Source organism: Rhipicephalus microplus, chromosome 9, assembly GCF_043290135.1.
Source record: "Rhipicephalus microplus isolate Deutch F79 chromosome 9, USDA_Rmic, whole genome shotgun sequence".
NCBI lineage: Eukaryota > Metazoa > Arthropoda > Arachnida > Ixodida > Ixodidae > Rhipicephalus > Rhipicephalus microplus.
The window spans coordinates 45,176,659-45,194,904 of NC_134708.1; the positions used below are offsets into that span (position 1 = coordinate 45,176,659).

At 41.7% G+C, this 18,246-nt stretch overlaps 1 long non-coding RNA gene across 4 annotated transcripts in view; it reads left to right on the plus strand.

Moving 5' to 3' along the window:
- Nucleotides 1-18,246, plus strand: part of LOC142771703 (uncharacterized) — a 31,979-nt gene continuing 13,733 nt past the window's right edge. Inside the window, exons 1-5 of one of the 4 annotated variants that reach the window (XR_012886083.1) lie at nucleotides 1-162; nucleotides 1,241-1,360; nucleotides 1,457-1,607; nucleotides 8,084-12,773; nucleotides 14,056-17,944. This is a non-coding gene — a long non-coding RNA (uncharacterized LOC142771703). Of the gene's footprint in view, nucleotides 163-190; nucleotides 713-1,240; nucleotides 1,361-1,456; nucleotides 1,608-8,083; nucleotides 17,945-18,246 lie in introns of those variants that run through there. The other 3 variants (XR_012886082.1, XR_012886085.1, XR_012886084.1) reach the window with 3 other exon arrangements.

Here is an 18,246-nt window from a genome sequence, read left to right on the forward strand (position 1 = left end):
GGCTCGGGCCAACACCCTCCAGTTGGTGTTGCTCGGGCGCGGCGCAGCAGTCTCTGCCACACTAAAACTTGTTTCATCTAGGGACCTTATGCCACACAGAACACTGCAAACCGACGCGCGCAACGCGCGTATTCTTAGAAGTGTGGCAGCTTGGGCTAGTTGGTATGGCATGACTGTCTTCCGTGTTCTTCTTGTCTCTGTGTCGTCGTTTTGTTCTAGCGCGTATTCTATTGCGATCTATGGCGGTTCCACTATGTTTTTCCTCTAGCAATATGGCCGCCGGCGACTTGCTTCCGCGGCCGGGATTGCCACTCCAGAGGTTCTATAGAACCGCCTTGCCTGACACTAGAAAAGCAGCAGCCCATTGGCATCGATTGAGTTTCTTGTTCAAATTGTCTACAGTTAGCTGCTGCACTTTTGGTCGATCGGCATTGCGAAGCTCCGTTTTATTTCAGCTTTGATATATCAAAGCGAGCTTGCGAGTCGGACTTTACGGGCCGCTACGACGAAGCGAACGTGTCTAGAGGCTGTGAACCTTGTCAGCTGCTGTGATTCATCGACCTCTGGCTGCGGAGCCTTCAGCGTGAAAATTCAACGCCGGCAAATCGCGCGGAGATTGCCTACAAAGACGCAATAATCTTGCACAATGGGGGCGTGTAGGCCGTTGAGTGAAAATGCGCTGCTTTGCACCTGAACATGGCCCTTTTCTTTTGTATGCGCTACAGTTTTTGTCATTTCATAAACTATTTCGACTTATACAGCTAATGAGATGCACACCTTGTGCATGTTGGAGATTGTTGTCACATTCGCTGAAAATATGTTTACTGCTAAAATTTGTAGCACAGATCACAGCATAAGTTCTACTTGTTTCTGCTCGAAATGAGTCTGCTGCAATATATGCTCATAAATTCAATACATAGTAGAGTCAAGTGAACCTTCAGTACATATACGCATTTGTACATTTTTCGTAAGTTTGCAGTGAAGCATGCTACATTTGCATGAACTATATGGTCCATCCAGTTCGGGAATTACCTAGCTTTGTTCTCTGAAGAACGTCACTAAAACGAATTCATCGTAATGCCATCCACAAGACAAATTCACAAAAACAGCAGTGTTATGTCCCCATTACCTTTCTTATATGTGGTGTTCCCGTATACATTCTTTTAGTCATGCATCACGAATCCGTTGATGCTTCTACCAGAGTAATCAGAACTTTTTTTTTCTTACAACCCAACCACAGCCTCCAAGGAACTGCTCATATCAGTGTACGCTTGGATACCTCACCACTCAGAACCTACCTCAAGTCAGCGGACAATGTGTCATCACTGAAAGCAAGCTCATGAGCCAAAATCCTCGCAAGGTATGGTTGAAGACACCTTATTTATTGAACATAATTTTGCAACCATTTATGACTTACCCTGCTCATAAGTCTGTTTTTTTTTTCTTTTCTTCTCAGAAAACTGGTCTAAACAGAGACAATTGATTTTCAAGCTACCCACATCCAGTCGTAAGAAGCTCTACAGTTGCCATACTGACAATCTCATGCACCATCAATATGCCAGCCGGACAAATGGAAGCCTTGTACTGAAAAACAGTGAAAGCGTATGGTATGTTCAATCTGTACGAAGTTGGGTGCACAGATTGTTGTTTCTTTCTTTATGAATTACTGAGTTTACAGGAAATATGTAGGCTTCAAAATTCTTTGACAGTGCTTGTCATGGGGTGCACATACTGTACTTCACTCTACGTGTCAAGTTTGCATAGAGTATCACAAATAACTAGGTAACAAATGGGCCTGTAGTAGTGCATATTTAGCGGCACTTCTTTTTCACATTGTGTAGAGATTGCTGTGAATGTAAATACTGTTGCAAGGCAGTGGTAGGTACAGCATTAGTAGTGTTGAAACAGTTACTGATACCGTGTGCAGGTTAGTACCGACATTATCAAAGTTCTAAAATAAAAACCGTGCAAGAACTCAAGCCTTCATTAAGCAAGACATGTTTTGCAGAGGCAGCGATCGCAGAGCCGAACCATGAGAGTAAAATACCTAAAAGAATAAGAAAGAACGAGAATGGGTGGATCGCATTCGGCAAGCACTTTCAAATCATGAATGATAATCTGTCACTAACCCTCAAGAAGAAGGTATATAACAGCTGCGTCTTGCCTGTACTTACCTATGAAGCAGAAACCTGGAGGCTTACAAAGAGGGTTCAGCTTAAATTGAGGACAACGCAGCGAGCGATGGAAAGGAAAATGATACGTGTAACCTTGCGACACCAGAACATAGCAGAGTGGGTCAGGGAACAAATCAGTGTTGGAATCGTAGTTTAAATACGAAGTTGAAATATCGTAGTAAAAATCGCGAAGAAGAATTGGGCATGGGCTGGGCACGTAGTACGCAGGCTGAATAACCGCTGGTGCTTAAGGGTAACTGATTTGACTTGATTGGACGCACAGAGAAGGAAAATGCATGAAGTGAGTATGGAAGGTTAGGTGGGCCAGTGATATTAAAAAGTGTGTACGTATAACGTGGCAGCAGAAAGCACAGGACCAAGTTGATTAACCGATCATGGGAGAGGCCTTTGTCCTGTAGTGGGTGTAATGAGGCTCATGATGCGCCAAAAACAAGCACTGACATGCACGCAAGCAGTGAGCCTTAGTGTTTAAATCTATGTCAATATTTGTGCTTTGAAACATGCTTGTTTACATGACAGAGTTAACGCAATCAAAATGAGATGTAATCAGTAATTTGCATTTGCTTGCATTTATTCCACTGTGACTCCATGACCACCATTCCTAGCTTGTCCAAGGTCTCCAGTTAAGCGTCCGAAATCTCATTTGCTGAGAAATGCTGCTGTTCAGTTGTTTTCCTCCATCAGTAAATTTAGTTTGGTTTGCTTTTGCAAAATGTTGTGATCAGTCTGGGCAGACACGTTCAAACAGCAACGAAAACAAGGGGCTCCCAGTTTGAATTAGCTGTTGTGGATACCAGTGTGTTCAAATTGTCGAGAGATTTATCGAATAGAAATGCACAGGTCTGTGCGCTTTTACTTAACCGAGTTCAAATATCGACCTTTTACTGTAATATTATTTGTTCTATGTAAAATACCTGATGCATAATAAGGCATCATTAAAGGTATGTTAACTTTTAACAGAACAATGACTGAGTGCGCTCAGTAGGTATAATCAAAGTTGGCCAGTGTTTGTATATGTTGATAATTCGAAAGTCTACTAACAACTATTTCCTTGATATTGGTGTGAAATATGTAGCCAAAAGGACTAGTTTTGTATGATACCCATGTTAAGAGTGAGGTAGACAGTTAGGAAGTAGTGAAGAATAAAAATATGAATTCATCTTCTGCCGTTGTTCATCGTTTGAGCAGTGTCTTTGATGACTATGCACCATTGGCACAAGCATAAAAACTTTGAAGGTCATTCAAAAAATAAGGGCCATTTGGTTCCAAGCAAGTAAATATTCATTAGCAAAAGTTTTCATTGGTGGGCTTAGCTTAGCAAAAACCTACTTCACTTTTCTACAGAATCACTGCTAACTTCTTAGTACTTCTCGTACCGTTGCAGTAGTTTCTTTAGTCAAACTGAATAAAAGATCGCCGCTTGATAATTGAAAATGTTGTGAACTGTGATCGTGAATTTCTCACTGTCTTCTAATCGTACCCAGAGCCACTGTTTCGAGTGAAAGAAGAAATAATCACACGGTGCTGGCACAGAACAGTAGGGCAAGCAATTAGTGTTGCCTACCAAAATATTTGATCTTGCCATTGGTTCTGATTGTGGTGCAAGGATGCATGTTGTCACGTAGGAAGCTGATTCCTGATGAGAATTTATGACGTCATCAATGTTTATCGTACTTATTACTGTGGTGAGTTTTTCACAGTATATGTCAGCTGTAAATGTGGCCCACATTTATTAAACACTAAAGATTCCCTTTTTGACTTGGAAAATGGTAGCCATCAATCTTTAACTGGAGTAAGCTAATTGCTTGAATTTTTTTCAGCTTTTGTGAAAAGGAGTGGTGGCACCACTGTGTTGTTTCTGCAATTGCGTACACTTTGAAGCATCGTCACTTGTGCAAACAGTGTGCGAAAACAAGTCATCCCTGTTTTCTCGGTAGCAGTCCAGAAACGCTCATCCACTCAATGTCCTTTAGTGTTTGACTTGGTCGGTAAGCATTTTTGGAACCTAGCTTTGTGATATCTTGTCATATGGGCTACAATTGTACAAATTAAAGCGATGCCAACAAGGAGAACTTTGTTTTACAGACCAGTAACTGTTAGTCCTCAATATATTGCAATATTCTGTCCACTTGAACAGTTTGGTTGGTCTGGATGCTTGGCGTGGTGCTCCACTCTTATTTGTATGCATTTGTGCAGCTATTTCGGAAGTCTCAACGCCGTGTTCGGACACTTGTTTCACTCCTCACAGTTGATCCATGAACTGTGCACAACTCCTCGTAAATTGGAAAAGCTAGTGATTCTTTTTCATGAAAAATTGTAAATACAGTGTGCAACCCACAACAGGTGGGAGAAACAATATTCGCCAACATTGTTGTCTGCCTTCCCCGTCAAGCAGATGACTACTGAGCCAGAACAATCACTTCAGTACTTTCGCTGAGAAGTAGCAGATTGTGCTGTGCACATAACTCTTCTGTCTGACATGCAAATACTTAAAGACTAGGAAATGGCCCTTACTTTGTGAATAAACATCATAGAACATTTCATTATGCAGATTTGACTGCAATGATTATTCACTGCCTATTTTTTTAACATTGCTACTATGACTTCCAGCACTTCTCAGCTGTCTATAGTGTTATTGGTGTTCCATATGTCCCTATTGTATGTGTATATGTCATGTGTAGTGTATTGCAAGTGCTATTCACTGGTGCATGATTTCTTTTTTACGAATGAGTGCTTTTGGGAGCACCAACAGGCATCCTCTATCTCGTGTGTCAGCTGATCTACAGTAGGCGAGCAAGAGCAAGGGTAGCTAATTCCCTTAACTTGTAATCCGTGACAACTTTCACAAGATTGTTGACTTGCTGAAATGTTTGACTCGGGCTTTCACTATTCGCCAACTGTTACTCAATTAAAGTGCCTGTCGCCCCGCCGCGGCGGTCTAGTGGCTAAGGTACTCGGCTACTGACCCGCAGGGCGCGGGTTCGAATCCCGGCTGCGGCAGCTGCATTTCCGATGGAGGCGGAAATGTTGTAGGCCCGTGTGCTCAGATTTGGGTGCACGTTAAAGAACCCCAGGTGGTCTAAATTTCCGGAGCCCTCCACTACGGCGTCTCTCATAATCATAGAGTGGTTTTGGGACGTTAAACCCCACATATCAATCAATCAATCAATCAATCAATCAAAGTGCCTGTCACTGAAACCCATTTATCTCTTTTGGAACGTAAACAAAGTTTCTTTTTCAACATGATCCTGTAAATGGTGTTTTCCCAGGATGCACTTGCTTACCACAACTGGAAGTTGATCTAGTTAGTCGCAAAAAGATCGGACGCACAGGTTAGAACATGGATGCTAAACACAACATCGAGAACAATGTTATATGCAGGGATACCGAGCACAACAGCGTGGGGTCATTTCTTTTTATTCAACAGGATGTGCTTCTCACCAATTTGTTGTCAAATATCATAATGCGGCTGAGGCTAATCGTACTGGCACTGCACTTTTTGAGAGCATGTGTGGTGAGAAAGACAATGGGTAGCACAGTAACAAGTACTGTGCCAGGGGGTACGGGCGACGGAATGGCATTGTTGGCACGCCTGTTCCAGGCACGGCCGTCCGAGTAAGTTGAAAGCACGCTAGTTCAAGGCGTGGCGCTTTGTGAAAAACGCATTAGGTTCACCATTTTCTGCAAGTTTCTGTCGGAAATGAAGGTTGTGTCTACGAATTTTAGCACCCAATTTTTTAGTTTGCTGAAAACCTTGAAGGCAAATATTTTGTTTAGCATACGTAATAAATTAATGCTTGTTCGGAGTGCAAACATCGTAAGACTCATGATATGTGTGCGCTTGCCAACAGAAACTAATTATTTCGCTCAGTGCTGTGTTTATATGTACATGGACATATTATGTTGATGTTGAATGGGGGTAGAATAAATGTCATCGCATGTCCAAGATTTATGTTTATTTTCCACACAACCTGAACTTCGTGACCCCCCGCTGACGGGCCGTTTTTTGTTTTTTTTTCCCGGAAAGGTGGCAGCTCTACTCGGGGTACGATTTGAAAAGAGTGAGAAATTCAAGATCACCGTTTGCAACAGGTTCAATTACCAGGTGGTGACTTTTTATGCAGATTGACTAAAAAAACTACTGCGACAATATAAAAAGTGTTAAAAAGTTAGCAGTGATTCTGTTGAAAAGTGAAGTAGGTTTTCGCTAAACTAAGCGCACCAATAAAAACGTTCGCTAATGAATAGTTTCTTGTTTGGAACCAAATGGCCTTTACTTTTTGAATGACCTTCAAAGATTTTATGCTTTGCATTGACAGATGCATAAATGAGTTTTTTTTTTGTGCCAATGGCGCATAGTCATCAAAGACACTGCTCAAACGAAGGACGGTGGCAGAAGCTGAATTCAGATTTTGACTGGGAATTCATATTTCAATGACTGGGCAGTCTGAACAATCTCAGATGACGAAGGGGAAGTAATTACAATAACTTATCAGTTCTAATATTATCATCTTTTCACCTATGCAGATGTGTTCTTTCTTAGCTGACGTGCTATCGCCACAAATGCAGCTCATTTCAACCCTGAAATGGTATTGATAATTTTTTGCAGACACACTGAGTCATTCTGATCAATAACAGATTAAGTGCTCTGCATAACTTGTGTAGATTGTGTAGACTGCATAACTTGTTTAGACTCGAACTTGGAAAGCGAATTGCTATAGTTCACACTGCGCTGCTATACAGAGTTTTCAACTGCCCTGGCTTTGTGATAATTGTGTTTGTTTCTTCCTCCGTGGCATTGAGGTATCAATTGATCTGGTTGTCTACATACAGTGGCTAAATACATTGTTATGACCCACTGTAATAAATCATTGTAACAATATAGTGTCATACAGCGATCAAGAGAATAATAAAGCATGCTTTCTATACTCTGTAACATGTTGCCTGAGGATCGCTGAAGATGCAGGTTAGCTGTGACCGCTCTATAATGAAGTTAAAAGAGAAAGCACTGCTTTGGAGGATCCTATGTTGTAATTAACAATTGCTACCTTGACACCAAGGTGCTTTCCTTAACTTACTGTTAGACTAATTCACACAAATTTTGTGGTATTATTTAATAATGTAATTGCGTGCTTTTAAAAATTTTTCTTCTCACATACCAACTAGGACTAAGAATACAGGCCACGAGGACAGCTGGCCTATATACTGTGATAGAGATGTTATTTCACTGTTTTCAAGGTTCACTTTATGGCTTTCCTACAAGAACAGTATGCAAAGGGCACATGAAACAGAGGTCAAGCACTAATATACGTTGTACATTGTTGTACTTTGTAGTGCCAGTCACATTGCTCAAAGTTGCATAGCATTTCAGCAGTTGACACTCCTTTGTGTACAATACACTGAACGTCAAGAAAATGGAGGCCACACATCTATCTTCGCCACCCTGGTTTAAACAAGCTCTGCCAGGATGTAAGCTCTGCATGTTTATAAAAGGGAAGAACTGAGCATGTGGCCTGGAGTTCGCGGCAACTGCTGACAGCACCATCAACTGACAGCCGGGCAAACCACATCCGCTTTTTGTGTCTTGAGTGAGAAAGCAAAATAATTATTTGTGCTTCTTGCACAGGCATTGCTACATTACAATCGCACTTCAGTCTCGCAGTGAGCAAAAATCAACAAAAGCAGGCGTGCTTCCTCTTACTGAAAGTTTGTGGTACTGTAGGCGGCAACAGCAGAACAGAGGCCGTGTGCTCTCGTGTTCCCTATCGTAAAAAATGACAAAGTGCAATTATTCTGTGAAGGCCTGCTTCAGTGTGATAGCGCACTTAAAGTTTCATCGAGGTGATGCGTCATAGCATTGTTCATATGCCTTTCACATTGTACTATAGGGCTGAAAGAAGAAACCGAAACTGCTCAATGAAGGGTGAAGACAAAAAAGAGGAGCGCTCACACTGTCGACAAAAAAGCGCGTGCCGATGTTCGAGGCTGCGCAACATTTGAGACAGTTCACGGCTGGGTGTCTGGTCTGGAGAACTCGTTGACGTCCTTGGGGTGCTGTTCCATTTCTGGAATCCCACTGGGTGACTTGCACCAAAAACTGGCTGACGTGCCGTCGTTCCAGCTGCTGCCCCTGACTGCTGGGCAATCAACTACTAGGCCTGCAGGCCCGCTGGGTCACTGGCTCAGGGATGAATCAGAGTGCCACGGTTCCCGCCGCCATCAAAAGTGGCTGCAAATCCTGATTTGCTGTGAGCTGCTTTTCCTTCTACTGTTCCAAGTGGCTGGCATGACCGTGGTGTACTGTCTGAGCTACCAAGCTACTACTACAGTACTCAGTACTGCCGCGGGTGCGGAAAACAGCCGTGTCATGGCGTGGGCTGGCTTACGCTGACGACATCAGAGGCACGTCGTTCCAAGTGATTGGCGTCCAGCAAGCCACTAACTAAACATGGCGAGAAACTTCCAATTCATACGTGCATTTAGCACAGCACTGCACATGACAGACTGATTTAGTCACAGTTACTTAATATTTACACTTTTGCCGGTGAATATGTTTTTTTTTGTGTGTGTGTGTGTGTGTGTACACTTGTTCGATTGAGTTCCTTGGCTAGTGGTCCTAGGTCAAAGACTGGGTATTACATCACAATCCAAGTAACCGCTACTAATTCCTTTCACTGCAAATCCTGATTTGCTGTGAGCTGCTTTTCCTTCTACTGTTCCAAGTGGCTGGCATGACCGTGGTGTACTGTCTGAGCTACCAAGCTACTACTACAGTACTCAGAACTGCCGCGGGTGTGGAAAACAGCCGCGTCATGGCGCGGGCTGGCTTACGCTGACGACATCAGAGGGGCATCGATCCAAGTGATTGGCGTCCAGCAAGCCACTAACTAAACATGGCGAGAAACTTCCAATTCATACGTGCATTTAGCACAGCACTGCACATGACAGACTTATTATTCACCTAATATTTACACAGTTACTCAATATTTACACTTTTGCCGGTGAATATGTTTTTTTTTTTTTTTTTGTGTGTGTGTGTGTGTGTGTGTGTGTGTGTGTGTGTGTGTGTGTGTGTGTGTGTGTGTGTGTGTGTGTGTGTGTGTGTGTACACTTGTTCGATTGAGTTCCTTGGCTAGTGGTCCTAGGTCAAAGATTGGGTATTACATCACAATCCAAGTAACCGCTACCAATTCCTTTCACTTGGCATGATTGGCCCTGCAATAGCTTCCCAACTACTTAAGGAATTCAAAATTTATTGCTTGAGTAATATTGAAAGTTTGGTGAGTTGGTGATAGTTCATGATTACTTGTGAAGCAGCGCATGTAGACAAGGCACAGAAGGTGTCCTATTCGTTTCTTTTGTGTCTTGTCTACGTGTACTGCTTCACAAGTATACATTATTTATTGCTTCAAATCAACTGCCAGAAATATGTTTCGTATGTGTACGGTACGAGTGGGTTGCAGCAAGTTGTTCCATGTATTGACTGCTTTCTCTCTTCTTTCATTCCATCAAGCACTCTAAAGGCTACATGGATAGTGACAACAAAAGGTTTTTTGAAAAGTTTTATCAGCATACATAATGATCTTAAGCACTTTCCGTCCTTTTTTTCTCTTTAAGTTCGTTAACTCTCTTTCAGGGTGATCACAGGCTGAATTCTAGTGTTATTTTACTACCGTAAAGCGTGGCGGGAGTATGTAGTGGCTGCTTTAATTGCGCACCAAACTAATTCATGACAAAGTCGAGCCAATGTATTGTGGAATTTGCCTAGAGCCGAGTGAGTGATCTGTAGCTAAGGTGTCTTTGAAATATAATTGAAACTTCTTCGGCACGTGCATTGCTGTAAAATTTGGCTTACATGTTCTCATAAGCACTGACTACTGGTTAATAGCGTTCTCTCACCATGTTCGCAAAGTGTTGCAGGGTACCTATAATGACATATGTCAAATGAAATCCCAAGCTGAACCTCCAAAAATGTGTTTCTGATATGTGTTCTAGTTTGGCATCTTACACATAGGGGCTGTGGTGCACTATATAGATAAGTAGGTATGGAAGGTTTAAAAATAGGGAAAGTCCATGTGTGTTTGACCAGTTAAACTCTTCTAAAGGTGAGAGATGATTGGGAGGAACACTGGTAACTGCACTGTCTTCATCGTTCTTGTGCAAGTCTCCCAGTTATTGTGTTGTATTAAATTACAAATTTGCAATGCAAGCTTACCTGAGCTCTTTCACTGGAGTTGCTTGACAGCTGCAACAGCTTCAGTTGACAAGCAATGAGGGGGAAGGGACAAAACCTATTACAGTCTGTCACCTGACTGAGCAACAAAACATCTGTAGTTGCAATTCTTTGGTGCAACGAAAGGAAATAATAGCAATAATATCATTTATATTCTAAAGTACTACACGTGGCTAGGCCTGCCAAAGCCATTTGGTGAGTGGTGTGGCAGAGCCTGGCAGACAGCAAAACAAATAGAATATGTTACATGATTGTAGATTTATGGCAAAAAAAGGATGATAAGACAAAAAAAAAAAGAATGTGCACATTCGATTAAAAACAGCACGGCATCCAAGCGATAGTTATTACCATTATACTGTAGTTCAAAAAATTGAAAGTTAGTAAAACATTGAAATAGAGCTATATTTCATAAGCGCAATTTTTAAGCAAAAATGTGCTGCTCTACAAGGTTTTTGGAATATTGGAAACAGTGCACATTAACTTGATATTAGTCCTCAGTGTCCCTCCTGTTGTGGCACTCCATAGTTAAGCAGCACTGGGGCCAGGGCTTGCTCCATTACCAACTTTTGTCTAACGCCTCGTCTGAGAGAAAAGGGGTGTAACTAAGTGTCATGTTGTCTGTGCTGTCCTGTATGTTTCCAGCATGTACATCATACGGCGGCTGGATAAAAGTTTCTCTTCGGAAAAAGTAGGAGGAACCCCAGGTAACACGAGCGGTTTTGAATGACTGGAGAATTGTTTTTATTGAATTCGTATGTCCATATATTAGTCAGTGGAGCAGTGTGCCTCTAGCCGGAATATGTTTATTTGTACACTGTTCTATCCACTAACAAAAATGAGTGAATATACAATTTCTTCAAAATAAAAGTGACTCCAGATGCACATTGCTGTTTCAAGTGATTTAAGCAGTACCAAAATAGAACTGATTGTGTTTGTGTTGATTCATGCCCAAAGTAATTTGATGTCCCAGTGAATGAAATGGCCCACGTAGTGCATATAATTGCATGGATTAGAACCCTTCAAGTGCAAATACACTTCAAGAATTTGTTTTGCCTCATTATGATAACATCGGAGAAGGCAATATAGACTTGCACCATACACCTGCAAAAATAAATTTGGCAGATGCCATTCACCTTAGGAATCGATGTTATGCAAAGCATGCGGAGAGAGGGTCACTGTGTGGCAATTTTTTATTCAGAAATAAGTTACAAAATGACGCTAAAGATATGTACAGATGTTTTACACACAGATACATGTTAAACAGTCGCATGTTTACTGTTACGTAATAATCTCAACAGCAACATGGGTATCAGCTACACCAGAAGTGATAACCTGATAAGTATCTTTTGTGCCAACGAGGTAGGTGGCCCTGGACACTGCTTGATAAATGAGCTTCAGCGGATAGCACTTCAGTGCAACAGTTCGTCTGTTTGTCTTTGTAGGCATTCTTAGTGTGCCCATGATTCGGCGGCACAGTTGGACCAGCTCGTTAAGTGCAGAAAGTACGCCATATTCTGCATGCTTGCTTCGTTATCAGTTTTAATGGGCTATGAAAATAGTTGTTCATGTACAGAGGGGATCACTGTTAAAAAGAACACTTTCGTGTGCATAGTCCGCATTTCGCTTTCTGGCAAAAGCATAGTGGCTTAGATTTGCATCAGAAGACTTCTGGTTGACTGTTCTGACTTCTTTTGATAGACCAGTCCTTGCACGAATAATTTTTCTACGTCTACCAGCAGTTATGGGACGTCAGTATGACAGGTGCTCATTACAGTGTTCCCTTTGACACTTTGATAATAGACGGTACTGTACCTTGTTTGTGTTTCCAATGCATGTTACTAGTGTCCTGGATCGGAATGTTATTGAAAACTCTTTATTTTGGGCGGTGGGATTACTCTTAGTGCAACCAATGTAACATACACACGGCCCTACATGGTGCTTTTGCTCATCATTTAGCATGGCGAGTTTCTGTTTAACTAAACATTCTTTTTACTAGGTTCACACTGTCTGTCATAATCATTGCTTTTGAACTACAATTTCACTGTTGTTTTGGTAAAGGATAATTACTTTGGTTGTGATAAACATGTAATGGGTGACTTGTAACGATGATGCCTTACTTTTTTAAGCACTAGCCCTCTTTTTGGCCTTGCCCAACATGTTGGTCTATTGGTTACAGGGCCTGAGCGCTGACCCAAAGGCTGCAAGATCAAATCCTGGCCGCATGGCCACAGTGTCTATGAAGGCGAGAATGCTTGAGTAATACGTACTTGGATTCAGCTGCACGTTAAAGCACCCAGGCGATTGAAATTTCTGGAGCCCTCCACTGCAGCATCCTTCATAATTATGTACGGTTTTGGGATGCTAAGTACATACTAACAATTGTTATTCCTTTTGTCCTCGTGCGTGCTGAGTGAAACAACTGGGTGTCTGGCCATTATTGTGCTTACCTCAGGGTTTCCTAAATGGTTCAATGTAGTCGATGTAGAAGTATTTGTATATTTGAAGCTTCTTAACTTTGGATAGTTTTTCGTCTTATGAAAGAAAGAGAACTCGTGATGCCTTATTATGTCGTATACGGTTAAGTCCTCAGCTGCAGCGCCATTTAAGATAGCATTTATCCTTACTGATTCCACTGGCATGTAAGCAAAGTGTACAATTGCATTTTTTTTAATATTACACTGTTCAGTAAAGGTGTGATCATCCTAGGGTGCAGTACTGTCCCCTAGGACGAGAATTAGCAAACAGATGCTTGTGCTGTAGTAGCCACACTAGGATCTGAGAAAGCTCTATTCCAGTTTTCATTGCAGGTGGGAGACAATATGGGACATTCAAATCAAGATGAAGCTCCACAATTGCTTGTATTTTGAGGGTACAGTCAAACCGGATTATATAATGACCTCTGGTAGATTAAATGATCCTTTGCTTCGAACTACTTATGTGGATTCCTGGCTGTGTAGTGATGACTCGCCAGCCCGCCGTGCAGTGTCACTGTTGAATTGTCTGGTCGTTTGTTAATACGATAGATGGGAAAGAGGGACAGCAATACGTAAGAAATTGTAGTGCACATAATTGTCTTTACGCACTGGTTGAAGTATCAAAGGTGTGTGCTCTTCATAATGCACCACTTCATTATTGATGGAAACTAAAAAAAAAAAAATCTATGAATCATCTTGAAAAACATGTACCCGGCGCACCCTTTCAGTTTCATGGCATCTATGGTTCACGTGCCCAGTATTATTTAGCCACTGCTGCTTCTTTTATTATAGTTCACCCAAATATGGTGTGCTAAATGGGATAATGAATACTTGGCACACTGGTTTGGTTCACTGGGCATTCATATCCTTTATGCTTCTGCATCGCACTGCCTCAAGTGTTTTTAAATTCAATATTTCTTTCACAATTTCAAGTGCTGAGAGTTGAGCTGGCCTATACGTAGAACTTTTTTTTTTCAGATCTATAAATTGTTTCACCTTACGAATTACTGAAAGAATATTTGTGCAGGTGTGGTAGTAATGTTAATTAAAATATTTCCAACGACCAGGCCCCGTTCATGCCATTAGTGAAAGTATATTTGAGCATACTGTGTTCTTCGTAGTGACTTTAACAGTGTTCTTTGTGCTTTTGCAGATGTGTTCATCCCCTCTGTAAAGAAGCAAGGAAGTTACATGCTTTGAATTTTGACAGCAATGCATTGCACCTGCACCTTGGAAATCATTTGCCATTTAGCACATTTGCTGGAGCTTAATGCATTACGAAATGAGAATGTGACAGTGATGTGGCCATGTCTGTGGACTGCTACTAAGGACCGTTTGCATTGAAATAAGTGAAAATGACTATTCAGTTTCTGCTCTGTAATTCAATTGAAATTTGGAAGCCTGTAATAATTTCATTGTGGTGTGCACATGTGTGTACAGTGTGGTGTGCACATGTGTGCACATGTGTGCACAGTGTAAAAAAGTTGTGCCTGTCTGACAAAGCACAAGTCCAGGTGTTTACTAACACACAACTTTACCTACCTATATGCGCTATTGGTAACAGTTTCGTGAATAAGTAACTGCAATTCCTAATACTTGCTGTTGGCACCTTGATATTTCACTGCAATATGTAAATAATAGTAATATAGTAGCAGTCTGGTGTTGCTTCATTATGCCTTTCCTCTGTAAAAACTTTGTGTATGTCTCTGTATAGGTCTCAACAAAGTATTGAAATAATACTGACAAACTTGATTTACTCCTTTCACAGTGCCACACGCTGAGTAATAACCACTTATGTTGGCTTTAATGTTTCTCTTGTGGCGAAGCCTTCGAACAGTGGGTCGTCCTCTTCAGCGCCTTCTAGTGGGTTGCCCTTTTTATCAAAAAAAGAAGAGCAGCTCGTGCAGAGAGTCGGTACCCGCATTGACTGTCACTTTCAAGCATCGTCGACAAGTGTCCGCCAATAAACGTCTCAACAATTTGGTGGAGAGTGCTGTGCCCTTCTAACACCTTCGGTTAGCATTTGATGCCCCTGGAGCTTCGATCCCGCACCGTGCCTTCTACCATGCACCAAGACGCCGCACAGCAAACGCTTCCTCCTGCGCCGACGCCATGTTCCGGTGTCCCCCGCATCCGCGACCCTCCTGTTTTCACCGGCGCGGATGGCACCGACGTCGAGGACTGGCTTGCTATGTACGAACGCGTCAGCGTCCCCAATCAATGGGGCGAGGCAGGTAAACTTGGCAACCTGGTTTTCTACCTCGCGGGTGTGGCCGGCATGTGGTAAAACAACCACGCATCCGATTTCCCCACTTGGCCCGCTTTTAAAACCGCCGTCGTCGACGTGTTCGGCTGTCCTGCCGTTCGTAAGCTGCAAGCCGAACACCGGTTACGTGAACGAGCACAGCAGACCGGTGAGTCCTTCACAAGCTACATAGAGGACGACCCACTGTTCGAAGGCTTCGCCAAACTCTATTCTCTTTTGCCACCAAATGTCGCGCCATTTTCATTAGATTGTTTGCTGATGACATCGTTCTGTATTGTGCCATCAGAAGTGATCAAGAGGACTAGCAATACCTATAATTTGACCTTGAATCCATCAATTCACGGTGTTCATCATGGCCTATGAGGCCAAATCGCTGCAAGGCCAAACTCGTCTCCTTCACTCGAAATTCTTGCCACTTCCCTACCACATATACATCTAATTACACTCGTACAATGTCAGCCACGTTATAAAGGTATCTGGACCTTCACCTCCAATCTGACTTTTCCTGGAACTGCCACATTGATTACATTTTTGCAGCTGCTAAACCCTGCCTTACAGTGCCTGCACATGCGTAAAAACTTTCGTGTGTTATCTCAACGTGCCCCAAAAATTGAGTAGGTGTCTGCCATAAGGACCCAGAACCAGCATACACTCGAACCTCGTTATTTCATAGTTGCATCTTACATGAAACTAAGTTTTTTATATTAAAGATTTTATTATAAAAGTTCATTTCTAACACTACCTACTGCAAGACTGTTTTTATTTACTTCGTTATAACCAATTTTTTATTAAATCTGGGTTCAGTATATCGAGGTTTGAGTGTGTATAATCGATAACATAATATCTTTGCAGATACCTGCTGCTCACTTCATTTTCTCTGACTACTCTCGTATCACTGTGTCACTGCCTTAAAAGCTCGTGTTGGTGTTGATAACCTTTCTCATCCCTGTAAACTTGCTCACTTATCTCTTTTGCATACATACTATCATACCATTGCTTCATGATGACTTCTTTCAGTAACGCTTAGCCATGTTTCTATGCGGTGATTGTCCTCTCACTATTGCAAACTCATTTCCTGCCGTACTTTCACCCTTCGCTGATTCGTTCATTCCAAAAACCATCATTGAATGGAACCAGCTGCCTTGGAGTCTTCCAATAGAAAGCAATGTTTTAAAATTCAATGATAAAAAATAACCAAGTTCAGTGTTCTGGAGTCTTCTGAATAACCCATTGCATTTTTATTTTGTGCTCTATTATTATGTTGTTCTATTGTATTGCATTACATTTTTAAATATTCTTTTAATACTTCCAAAGTGTTCTGTTATTGTGTTGCCTTTTTGATTATGCTTGAGTAAGTGTTTTTTGTTTGCAAATATTTATGGTTGCTTTGCATCTATTACAATGTATATATTTTTTATCACACCCTTATGTTATACCCTTTCATTGAAGACCATTAGAAACTCCTCGAAATAAGTCAATTCTCGCTTTGATAATTCATTTCTTTACCTTTTGTCGCAGGTGATGCCAAAAGCACGTTTAGTGTGTCGATTTCAGTGCAATTTTTCGTCATATATCCTTGGCAGTTGATCATTTTGGCATTAAAAGGTGGCCTTCTAAGCATGAATCGATGTATGGTTATTGTTAAAATGAAGTGGGATTTGTTAACAATTATGATAAAGTGGGATATATTGTGAGAATTGCGTGTGGTCATGTAAGTGTGTGAAATAATATACAGCGAATAGCTCATTTTGTATTTTGTGGTAAATTAAGCTTTCACTTGAGCAGGATGGAGACCTTAATGGAAAGTGTACGAACAGTACTCGTACACATGGAGAACCAATTTTTTATGCAAATCACATAAATATGTCATCAGTTAAAAATTGTTATGTCATTCGGTTCCTTGCTAACAATTTTTCTCCTATCATAGTTTCCATATTCTTTTATACTTACCTCTTTCACTCATAACTTGTTTCTTATGGTTCATGTGTTGAAATAGGGTACCGATTTTGTTGCTATACAGCTATGTGCCAAAACAAGTGCAATATATGCCTAATGTTATGGACACAATTAAGACATTTGGTGGTTTAGGCATAGTATTGGAATCCCATCTTAATCAGGTCCATGTGCATTTGCAGGTTTTTGCATGTAATATATTAGGTCGAGCATTCGCTTACAGATAGGTGGGAAATATTGTAAAAGGTGTTGTCATTCCACAGCTACTTCTACACTAACATATGGTTTAAATAGGCGAAGGTAATCATGTACTGTATTTACAAGTACAGCAACATTCTTTTATTACCTGGTGTTGTAGTCCACTTGCAGACAATGTAGGTAACATGGTTTTCAATGCCCTTTCTGTTCTTTTTGCATGATCTCTTGTGCAGCATCCCATGAGCAGGACCATTCACTCATGTCCGTAGAAGGTGGACTCTACTCCTGTCGACAGTGCAGCTATGTTACCAAGAAGAGTGGACACATGCGAAGACACCTTTGCAAACACACCGGCGAGCGGCCCTTCCAGTGCCACTTGTGTCCAGCTGCATTCGTTCAAGGCAGTAATCTTAATAACCACATTCGTACACACACAGGAGAGCGTCCCTTTTCCTGTGACCAATGCAGTGCATCCTTCTCTCAGAAAGCGCACCTTGTGGACCATGTGCGCATCCACACAAGGGAGGGTCCCTTCTCCTGTGACCTCTGCAATGCATCCTTTTCACACAGACGGCACCTTGTGGGCCACATGTCCCGTCGTCATAAAAATAGGAAGCTGTGAAAAGTGAGTGGTTCATTGCCTTCTGTAAGGGGGGAGGCACATCCGGCTGAAGAGAGCTTGTTGATTAGAAGGCACAGAGAAAGAGTAGTTTGAGTTTGGGGTTTGTAAGTTATCTTAGTTTGGCAAGTGATAACGGCATGCATACATGGGATGAAAAACGAGAGGTAGAAGAAAGTGCAAAGAAGAGGCCACCTCCTTGAGAAGCAAGTATCCACACTATCGTGCACTTTTTCTAGGTAACAATTTTCTCATGAGAAAAACTGGTGAGCAGCCACATGCACTTGGTTTTGAACTTTGTGCCTCGT